The sequence below is a fragment of the Pristiophorus japonicus genome, chromosome 11, assembly GCF_044704955.1.
Source record: "Pristiophorus japonicus isolate sPriJap1 chromosome 11, sPriJap1.hap1, whole genome shotgun sequence".
Classification (NCBI taxonomy): domain Eukaryota; kingdom Metazoa; phylum Chordata; class Chondrichthyes; family Pristiophoridae; genus Pristiophorus; species Pristiophorus japonicus.
Genome location: NC_091987.1, coordinates 83,564,512 through 83,573,997, shown reverse-complemented (window position 1 = coordinate 83,573,997; position 9,486 = coordinate 83,564,512).

The window sequence follows — 9,486 nt, the reverse complement described above, 5'->3', positions numbered from 1 at the left end:
TGTCACCGAGCTAAGACGCCTTGCAGGACATTGCGAATTTGAAGGACATTTGGAGCACATGCTCAGAGACTTTTTCGTACTTGGCATTAGCCACGAAACCATACTTCGCAAACTTTTGACTGTCGAGAGCCCAACCTTGAGTAAGGCCATAGCGATAGCCCAGGCGTTCATTGCCACCAGTGACAATACGAAGTAAATCTCTCAGCACACAAGTGCTGCTACAAGTACTGTGAAAAAGTGATGTTGTTTTCGAATCATAATGCACAGGGCAGGTCACACATACCTGCAGCTATACGTCCGCAGATGTCTCAGAGTCCACCATCAAGGCTGATGAATGCAAGGCCATTAACACCTTGTTGGCGCTGTGGGGGTGATCATCGTTTCCATTCATGCCGATTCAAATTGTACGTTTGCTAGGGCTGTGGAACAATGGGACACCTCCAATGAGTGTGCAGGCGAGCTGCAAAGCCTGTTAAACCTGCAAACCACCATGTTGCAGAGGAGGACAGATCCACGGAGGGTCACGACGAACCAGAGCCTCAGCTTGACGAGGCAGAGGTACATGGGATGTACAAATTCACCACGAATTGTCCCCCGATAATGCTGAATGTTGAACTAAATGGACTCCAGGTGTCAATGGAGCTGGACACGGGCGCGACCAGTCCATCATAGGCAAAAAGACTTTCGTAAGGTTGTGGTGCAACAAGACCTCAAGGCCAGTCTTAACTCCAGTTCACACGAAACTAAGAATTTACATGAAAGAACTGATTCCTGCAATCGGCAGTGCTACCATAAAGGTCTCCTATGATGGAGCGGTGCACAAGCTACCACTCTGGGTGGTACCGGGTGATGGTCCCACGCTGCTCGGCAGGAGCTGGCTGGGAAAGATACGCTAGAACTGGGACGACATCTACGCGCTATTGCCCGCTGACGACACTTCGTGTGCCCAGGTCTGAAACAAGTTCCCTTCGCTGTTCGAACCAGGCATCGGGAAATTCCAAGGAGCAAAAGTGCAGATCCACCTAATTCCGGTGGCGCAACCCATCCATCATAAGGCGAGAGCGGTACCGTACATGATGAGAAAAAGGGTAGAGATCGAGCTAGACTGGATGCAAAGAGAGGGCATCATTTCCCCGATCGAGTTCAACGAGTGGGCCAGTCCTATCATCCCAGTCCTCAAGGGCGACGGCACCGTCAGAATCTGTGGCGATTAAAAAGTAACTATCTATCGTTTCTCCATGCAGGACCAATACCCACTACCAAAGGCCGACGACCTCTTTGCAACGCTGGCGGGAGGAAAGACGTTCGCGAAGCTGGATCTGACTTCAGCCTGCATGATGCAGGAACTGGAGGAATCATCGAAGGCCCTCACCTGCATCAACACGCACAAAGGTCTTTTTGTCTATAACAGATGCCCATTTGGAATCCAATCGGCGGCAGCGATATTCCAGAGAAACATAGAAAGTTTACTGAAATCGGTCCCGCACACCGTGATCTTCCAGGACGACATCTTGGTCACAGGTCGGAACACAGTCAAGCATCTGCAGCACCTGGAGGAGGTTCTTAGTCGACTCAACAGCGTGGGGCTCAGGTTAAAACGTTCCAAGTGCATTTTCCTGGCGCCTGAAGTGGAGTTCCTGGGAAGGAGGATTGCGGAGGACGGCATCAGGCCCACCAACACGAAGATGGAGGCAATCGAGAATACACGAGGTCGCAGAACGTGACGGAGCTGCGGTCTTTTCTAGGCCTCCTGAACTACTTTGGTAACTTCTTACCAGTTCTCAGCACCCTGCTTGAATTACTGCATGTCTTACTACGAAAAGGGGACGAATGGGTTTGGGGCAAAAGCCAAGAAAATGCCTTTGTAAAAGCGAGAAAATTGTTATGCTCAAACAAATTGCTTGTGTTGTATGATCCATGTAAGCGTTTGGTACTAGCATGTGATGCATCGTCATATGGCGTCGGGTGTGCATTGTAACAAGCTAATGACTTCGGGAAACTGCAACCGATTGCTTCTGCATCCAGGAGTCTGTCTAAGGCTGAGAGAGCCTACAGCATGATTGAGAAAGAAGCGTTAGCGTGTGTCTATGGGGTAAAGAAAATGCATCAATAACTGTTTGTGCTAAAATTCAAATTGGAAACTGAACATAAGCCACTTATATTCCTGTTCTCCGAGAGTAAAGGGATAAATACCAATGCATCGGCCCACATCCAGAGATGGGCTCTAACGTTGTCCGAATACAACTACGCCATCCGCCACAGGCCAGGCACAGAAAACTGCTTTTGACGAGAGATAATAAGGGGTCCTGGCTTGTCCAGGTTTTGATCTGCCGGGCAGTGACGGGTGATTGCTCACTCTCAAATGCTTCCATAATGATGCTAGATCTGCGGGCTGCACCGATGCTCTCAGTAGGCTGCCATTGTTCACCACGGGAGTGGAAATGGCGCAGCCCACAGATTTAGCCAAGGAGGCTTCACAGTTTGGCGAGACACTCTGGAGACTTGCAATAAAAGACTAAGATCACACTTTACTTTGAGCTCACTGTGTTCAGTCTGACTCTTTCTCCATACACAACACTATCAATGCCAGATTAAAACATTTAATCAAGTTTCAGTTAGCTAGCCCGCCAAAACTTACACAATGAAGACCACTTAAAAATCAATGGGCAACAAAACTCAAACAAAAGAAACGTTAGATTTGACACGAAGATTAAGCAGCCTCTCAGAGTATAATTTAAGACCTATCGTACCAAGAGAACTACCCTATTCTGACCATCACAGGAAGATCTGTTCTGACCATCACAGAAAAACTTTTCTGACCAAGCACTTCGGAACAAGAAGACCGAGAGCAGACAGCGAGAAACCACAGGAAGAAACATCGTGACATCGGAGAAAAGAACTTCAAAAACCACTCAGTGGAACATCAATACCAACTGACTTGGTAGGCCTAGACTATCCAGCGGGTAAAAATTACCTAAAGAACTTAAAATCCTATTGCTAACAAAGGAAATTGGGTACTCACCAGAGATAAATCCATAACACGTCTAACCGCATCAGTGGACTCAACCCAACTGGCTTCAATATGCAGTAGAGGTCTTCTACCACGTCCGGGGTACGGCAAGGCAAACCAGCTATAACCAAGGAAACCCGAAACCACGAAACAGCCCTAGCTGTCAAAGGAAGGATCTGGTGAGCATGAATCCCTGGAGTCCTAGAGTTTGACCTAGTTAGAGAGTAAGTGGGAAGTGAGAGGTATTTCTGTGTGTTCATTACCTGTAATAAAGTATTCCCCATTGTTTAGAACCTTTTTTGTAAGATTTTATAGTTTTATTGGAGTGTATTTGTGTTATTTGCTTTCTTGAATAAAACCCAAACCTTCTTTGTACAATACAGTTGCTTGCTGCACTTTATCACACCCTGATTAATAAATCCATGCTCGAGAACCAGGGAGTGGGAGTGACTCACAACCGCTCTGGTCAGGAAGGCAAGCTGACAGACCCCCACTCCCTACAGAATGGTGAGCCAGGTAGGAGCTTGGTCAAAAGGGTGTGATGCAGTAGACACTGTTTTTGAGGAAAGAAGCAAAATGGAAGAGAGGATTTCCTCTTACGTATTCAAGAAAGTCAATCTAACAAAGAAATGGGTACTGAACCTATTGCGCGCTGCAACCAAATGGACTGAGAGTAAGGACCATAAGCGCTCTGTGGAAAAAGCAATATGGTTAGTCTACCTACAGCGATAAGTCCAGCAATTGGACAAGAAAGTCGAGTCGCTGGAGGCAGACCTTAGGGAGTCCGAGGAACACTCAAGTGCCAGAGCTATCATGGGGGAGAGATTATTTGAGGAGTTAGGCAAGCAAAAGCAAGGGAAACTATAGTTAGTGGAAACACATAGAAACTGCCAGGATTACCTTCAGTGCCAGGTCACCGAAGTGAAGGGTCAAGAACTGGTGTTGCGGGAGGAAAATACCCACTTCACCAGGATAATTAAAGAGCAGGAGGAGAAGTTAAGGGATGTACAGGCCGCTTATAAGGTAGCAAGCAGCAGAGGGTTCGAGACTGGAGACCACGGTCCTGCCAAAAGCAAATTGAGAGTCTGAACCTTGCTCTTTCCAAGGCCAAAGGCATGTTCTGCCTAATAAACCCAAGTATGGCTCGGGCAGACCTGGAAGAGCAGGAGGGAACCGCTCAACCAGTACCTGTGGTACCGGGGCTTAGCCCAGTCAGGCAGCAGGAGGGGCGAACAGAGAGGGACATTCACCCAGTACCTGTGGTGCCGGGGCTTAGCCCAGTCAGGCAGCAGGAGGGGTGAATGGAGAGGGACATTCACCCAGTACCTGTGGCGCCGGGGCTCAGCCCGGTTTGGCAGCAGGAGGGGCGAATGGAGAGGGACATTCACCCAGTACCTGTGGTGCCGGGGCCCAACCCGGTCAGGCAGCAGGAGGGGCAAACAGTTTGCGGGGCAGACGGGGATGGTGCACCACCACCTGTGACGTCGGGTTGTAACTCGGCTTGGCAGCAGGGAGAGGTGGGAGCGACACCAGTACGACAAGGGCAAGGACCGGGCCGATGTGCCCGGTACGGCAGCAGAAGTACGGTGCGCCCACTCTCGGTGGGGCAGCAGGGCCCCTCGAAAGTCATGGTCCCCCACAGCACCCAGCAGCTTAGAACCATGGTAGCCCACCTGTAAAAGCTCACCCATAAAGGGGATCCTTCGGTCACTTTATGGAAGTAGACCAAGCGGCAGGCATCAATGGGAGCGACAACTCCGAAACGGCAAAAATGCTCCTATTCTCCCTTCACAGTGGAGTACACCAGTCTCTCTCTGCGGAAAGCAAGAGAGGGCAGAGTACATACGCTACAGTCAGGGAAGCAGTCTTGGAAGTTATGGGCCTAAGTGACGGGAGTCCCTTCTCCTGAGTGGAGAAGACGATGCAACAGGCAGGGGAAACCCCACAAGCTTTCGCAGACAGGCTGTGGCCCGTCTACAAGAGTGCCTGCAGTGGGACCCTCAACCAGGATCTCTTGACCCGGGATGAGAGGGCCCAATGGTTCTGGAGCCTGGTGGCAAACAGTTTGTCATGGGTGAAGGCCAAAGCTGAGCTGTGGTTCGGTCCTAGGGATCCCAACGCCACCGAGGAGTCAGTGATCAGGCAACTAACCTTGGCTTTTAGGAGCGGCCGAGGGACGGAGGAGAACCCACCCAAGGGGAAGGTACATGAGCTAAGGCCCCACTAAGCAAAGCGGGAATGGCACCAGGAGGGGGGATCTCTTCCGACACCAAGCGTAACTGCTTTGGGTGCGAGAAAAGTGGGCATTGAATAAAGGATTGTAGGAAACTTTGGAAGAATAACATAGCTAAGGAATCCCCAGCACCTGCCCAAAATGTCGGACCCGGACCCGGAGCGCAGAACTCTCCCTCTTCCTTCGAGGAGTTCATGGCCATGCTCCGGCCCATATTGGGCGGCCCAGGGAAGGTAGCTATGGCCATCGGAAGGGAAACCCCATCCGCCCCGCCAAATCCCGACCCATGACCAAAACCGGCGCCACCTGTGTACCTGTGTCCCCTAGAATACGATGCACACAAGAGACCGCGCGTTAAGATGGAGGTGGAGAAGGTGACAGGGACCTATCTGCTAGATACTGGAGCTTCAAACACCATTATATACGCAGATAACCCAGCCACCTCACCTGTATCTAACGGGGTCCCGTACAGTCTCGTGGGGTTCACAGAGAACGAACAGGCTGGGTCGTTCTCCATCCCGCTACCATTGGGGGCAGTGAACCGTTCTAGGGACAGGGATCCTCAGCCAGCAACCTCCGACTGTGGAAGGCCCACAGGGGACGTTGCAGACTCACAGACCGTACAGATGGGGGTGGTGAATTGTATTATTGAAGGGGCTATCCCCCCAATTGTTTGGGACTCGGACGCACCTCCAGTAGCCGGAGCCCTAAGAAGGACTCCCCGTACACCACGGCCAAAGACACCGTGGTCACCAGCACCCCAGTTTCGGTGGTTCAGCCCCGGGAGGGTTGCAGCCCGTAAAAGAATGCCCAAGGTCAAGGATCATTCTAGGGATAGGGATCTCCAGCCTGCAGCCTTCCACGGGGAGGGACTCACAGGAGAGGTAGCGGTGGGCCAAGAGAATGACAAGAGTCCCCAACCTGCGGCCTCAGGCTGCGCGGAACCCACAGGGCAGGACATCTGGGTCTCGGATACACCCCTAGTAGCCGTAGCCCTAAAGAGAATTTCCCGCACACCACGGCCAAGAACGCCGTGGTCACCAGTGCCCCAATTCACACTGCTCAGGCCCGAGAGGGCTACGACGAAAAAGATTGATTGAGGCGGGGGACCATTTAAAGGATAAGGGTCCACAGCCTGCAGCCTCCAACTGTGAGGGACTCACAGGGGAGGTAGTGATGGACCAGCCACCAAATGAGGGTCCCCAGCCGGCAGCCTCCGGCTGTGTGGAACCCACAGAAGAAGTAGTGGACTCACCGGCCCTACAGCAAGGGGTGGTGAACTGTAATACAGGAGGAGCTATCCCACCCATTATCTGGGACTCGGGAAAGGCCCCAGCTACCGGGAAGAACTCTCTGAGTTCTAAGGCATGAACCACCGTACACTCAAATGTACAAGCGGCCAAAGGACCGGAAAAAGCAGAGGCTGAACAGTAATTAGCCTGGCCACCCGGAGACGGGTGGCGGTGTACATAGCTTTTCCAGGATTGCGTGTTTTAGTTTAAGTTTTAGTATTTTAGTTGGAATTTTTAAAATTTTAAAGTTTAAGTTGTATTGTAGAACTGGATCACCTTTGCCAAGCCAGAGAACCAGTTTTCTCTTGGGCAAGGCTATCTATTTTGTGTCCCTACAGGGAATGATGAGAAAGGCCTTGCTCTTGCTCGCCCTAATGGGGGCGAGTACGGGTCACAGAGGTGACATCGAGGAATACCAGGAGGTACACTATGCAGTAGCTTCAGTCATCTTAAACCTTACAGAAGTACACTTACCTGCATGGTGCCCGAAGGAAACAGAGCAGTTATACCAGGCCCTACTCAGAGAAATGTTCAGGAAATTTTACGAATTAGATTTTGGCAACGTAGACAAAGCAGATTTATACACACTATATGCTGGGAATACTATGGGCACAAGGAGACAAAGGAGGGGAACCTGGAATAACATTTTCACCGCATATAATACAGGATCCTCCGTGATAAATAGCATGGACGATATGGAACTGTAAATTCAAATAAATGGTCTAAAAAAAACAACTACAGAAAATCCTAAGGGAAGAGAACACAGTAGGCTCTGAGCTTCACGAGGACCAGGCTATGATGGTCCATTTAAAGGAGATTATTGCTGAGCTGGAAAGACACGCAAAAACAGTAAATGCACTTATACGGGAGGACAGGAATGCCTCGGATCAGGCTGCGAGGAATGAACTGTAGAGGCATCACAGAAACATTTCGATACTCAAGAACAAAAAACAGTTGAGATAGGGGGCGAAATTTTGGATATCCCTGGTGGGATATTGTGAGAAATATAGAGGTCCCTCCCTGGATCAGAATAGCTTCCCATGTTTTAATTATCTGCCAGCTTGTGATTATTTGTTATTTATGGTGTACTACCTGCAGGGTGAGGGGCAGAAGTCGTCGATCCCGGCACCAGAGGGTGCTGGACGAGCCCCAGCTGAACTTAAGGATTGTATCAGGGAGGGAAACATAAAATATGATAGAACACTGCAGAAAAACCACAGTCACCTGGTGATGTCCGGTTTAGATTCCACCTGCTGTAAAAGCGCAGAGGTCAAGTGTTGTAAAAAGCTTGTACTATATGTATTTTGCTGGGTATTTTTGTGAAACTGGAGTAATGGAGGGGTGTTGGACCCCCTCTATGCTGTAATGTAATTGGAATGACAGAATTTATCTGTAAATAGCAATACATTTCAAAGGGGAATGTACGTTTGGGGTTAGCTAGGTAAATGTCAGGGGAAGGTTTTAGCTCTTGGGGATCAGGAATTTTGTTCACTTAGGATGACATTCTGTGGCGAAGAGTGTAAGATTCCAGAATTCGTGGAAACCCCCCCCCACTCCCCAGTGTTTGGACTCACTGAAAAGGAAATTCGATTTGGGCCTATTGAACAAAAAGTTTGGGATCCTAACATGCATACGGAAGAAATCTATGAGTTTTAACCAAGGTTTGGAACTTTAAAGGTGCATGTTGGGCCTGTAAAGGGAAAAAGACTGCAACCAGGGGATGGAATCGACCTCTGTAAAGCCAATTTGGATATTGGAGTTAATCAAATTGTCTGGGGGAACTGTTTAACCTCAGTCAGCCCCCTAGAAGATATTAACATTTCCAACAATCGACCCACAGAAAAACAGTCCCAACCCTAATCACATGACCCATTCAACACATGCACAATTCTAATCACCTTTCCACCCTGCATAGAAATCTCAGACCCAGACAGCCAACTCGAAACCAGAGTATAAATTTAACAATAGCTGGGAGTTCATCAGCTCATAAATAAGGGGACCCACAATCCCAAAGTCTATCAACGCCAGATTAAAACATTTAATCAAGTTTCAGTCAGTTAGCCCGCCAAAACTTATGCAAGGAAGACTACTTAAAATCAATGGGCAACAAAACTCAAACAAAAGAAACGTTAGATTTGGCGCGAAGATTAAGCAGCCTCTCAGAGTATAATTGAGGGTCTATCGTACCAAGAGAACTACTCTATTCTGACCATCACAGGGAGAACTATTCTGACCAAGCACTTCGGAACAACAAGACCGAGAGCACATGGCGAGAAACCACAGGAAGAAATATCGCGACATCAGAGAAAAGAAGTTCAAAAACCACTCAGTGGAACATCAATACCAACTGACTTGGTAGGCCTAGACTAAAAATTACCTAAAGAACTTAAAACCCTATTGCTAACAAAGGAAATTGGGTACTCACCAGAGACAAATCCAAAATGCGTCTAACCGCATCAGCGGACTCAACCCAACTGGCTTCAATACGCAGCAGAGGTCTTCTACCATGTCCGGGTATGGCAAGGCAAACCAGCTATAACCAAGGAAACCCGAAACCACGAAACAGCCCTAGCTGTCAAAGGAAGGACCTGGTGAGCATGAATCCCTGGAACCCTAGAGTTTGACCTAGTTAGAGAGTAAGTTGGAGGTGGGAGGTATTTCTGTTGTGTTCATTACCTGTAATAAAGTATTCCCCATTGTTTAGAACCTTTTTTGTAAGATTTTACAGTTTTATTGGAGTGTATTTGTGTTATTTGTTTTCTTGAATAAAATCCAAACCTTCTTTGTACAAAACAGTTGCCTGCTGCACTTTATCACACCCTGATTAATAAATCCAGGCTCGAGAACCAGGGAGTGGGAGTGACTCACAACGGCTCTGGTCAGGAAGGCAAGCTGACAGACCCACCACCCCCTACATCCTTTAGCTGTAAAAATCTCCCCTCAGTGTCCTT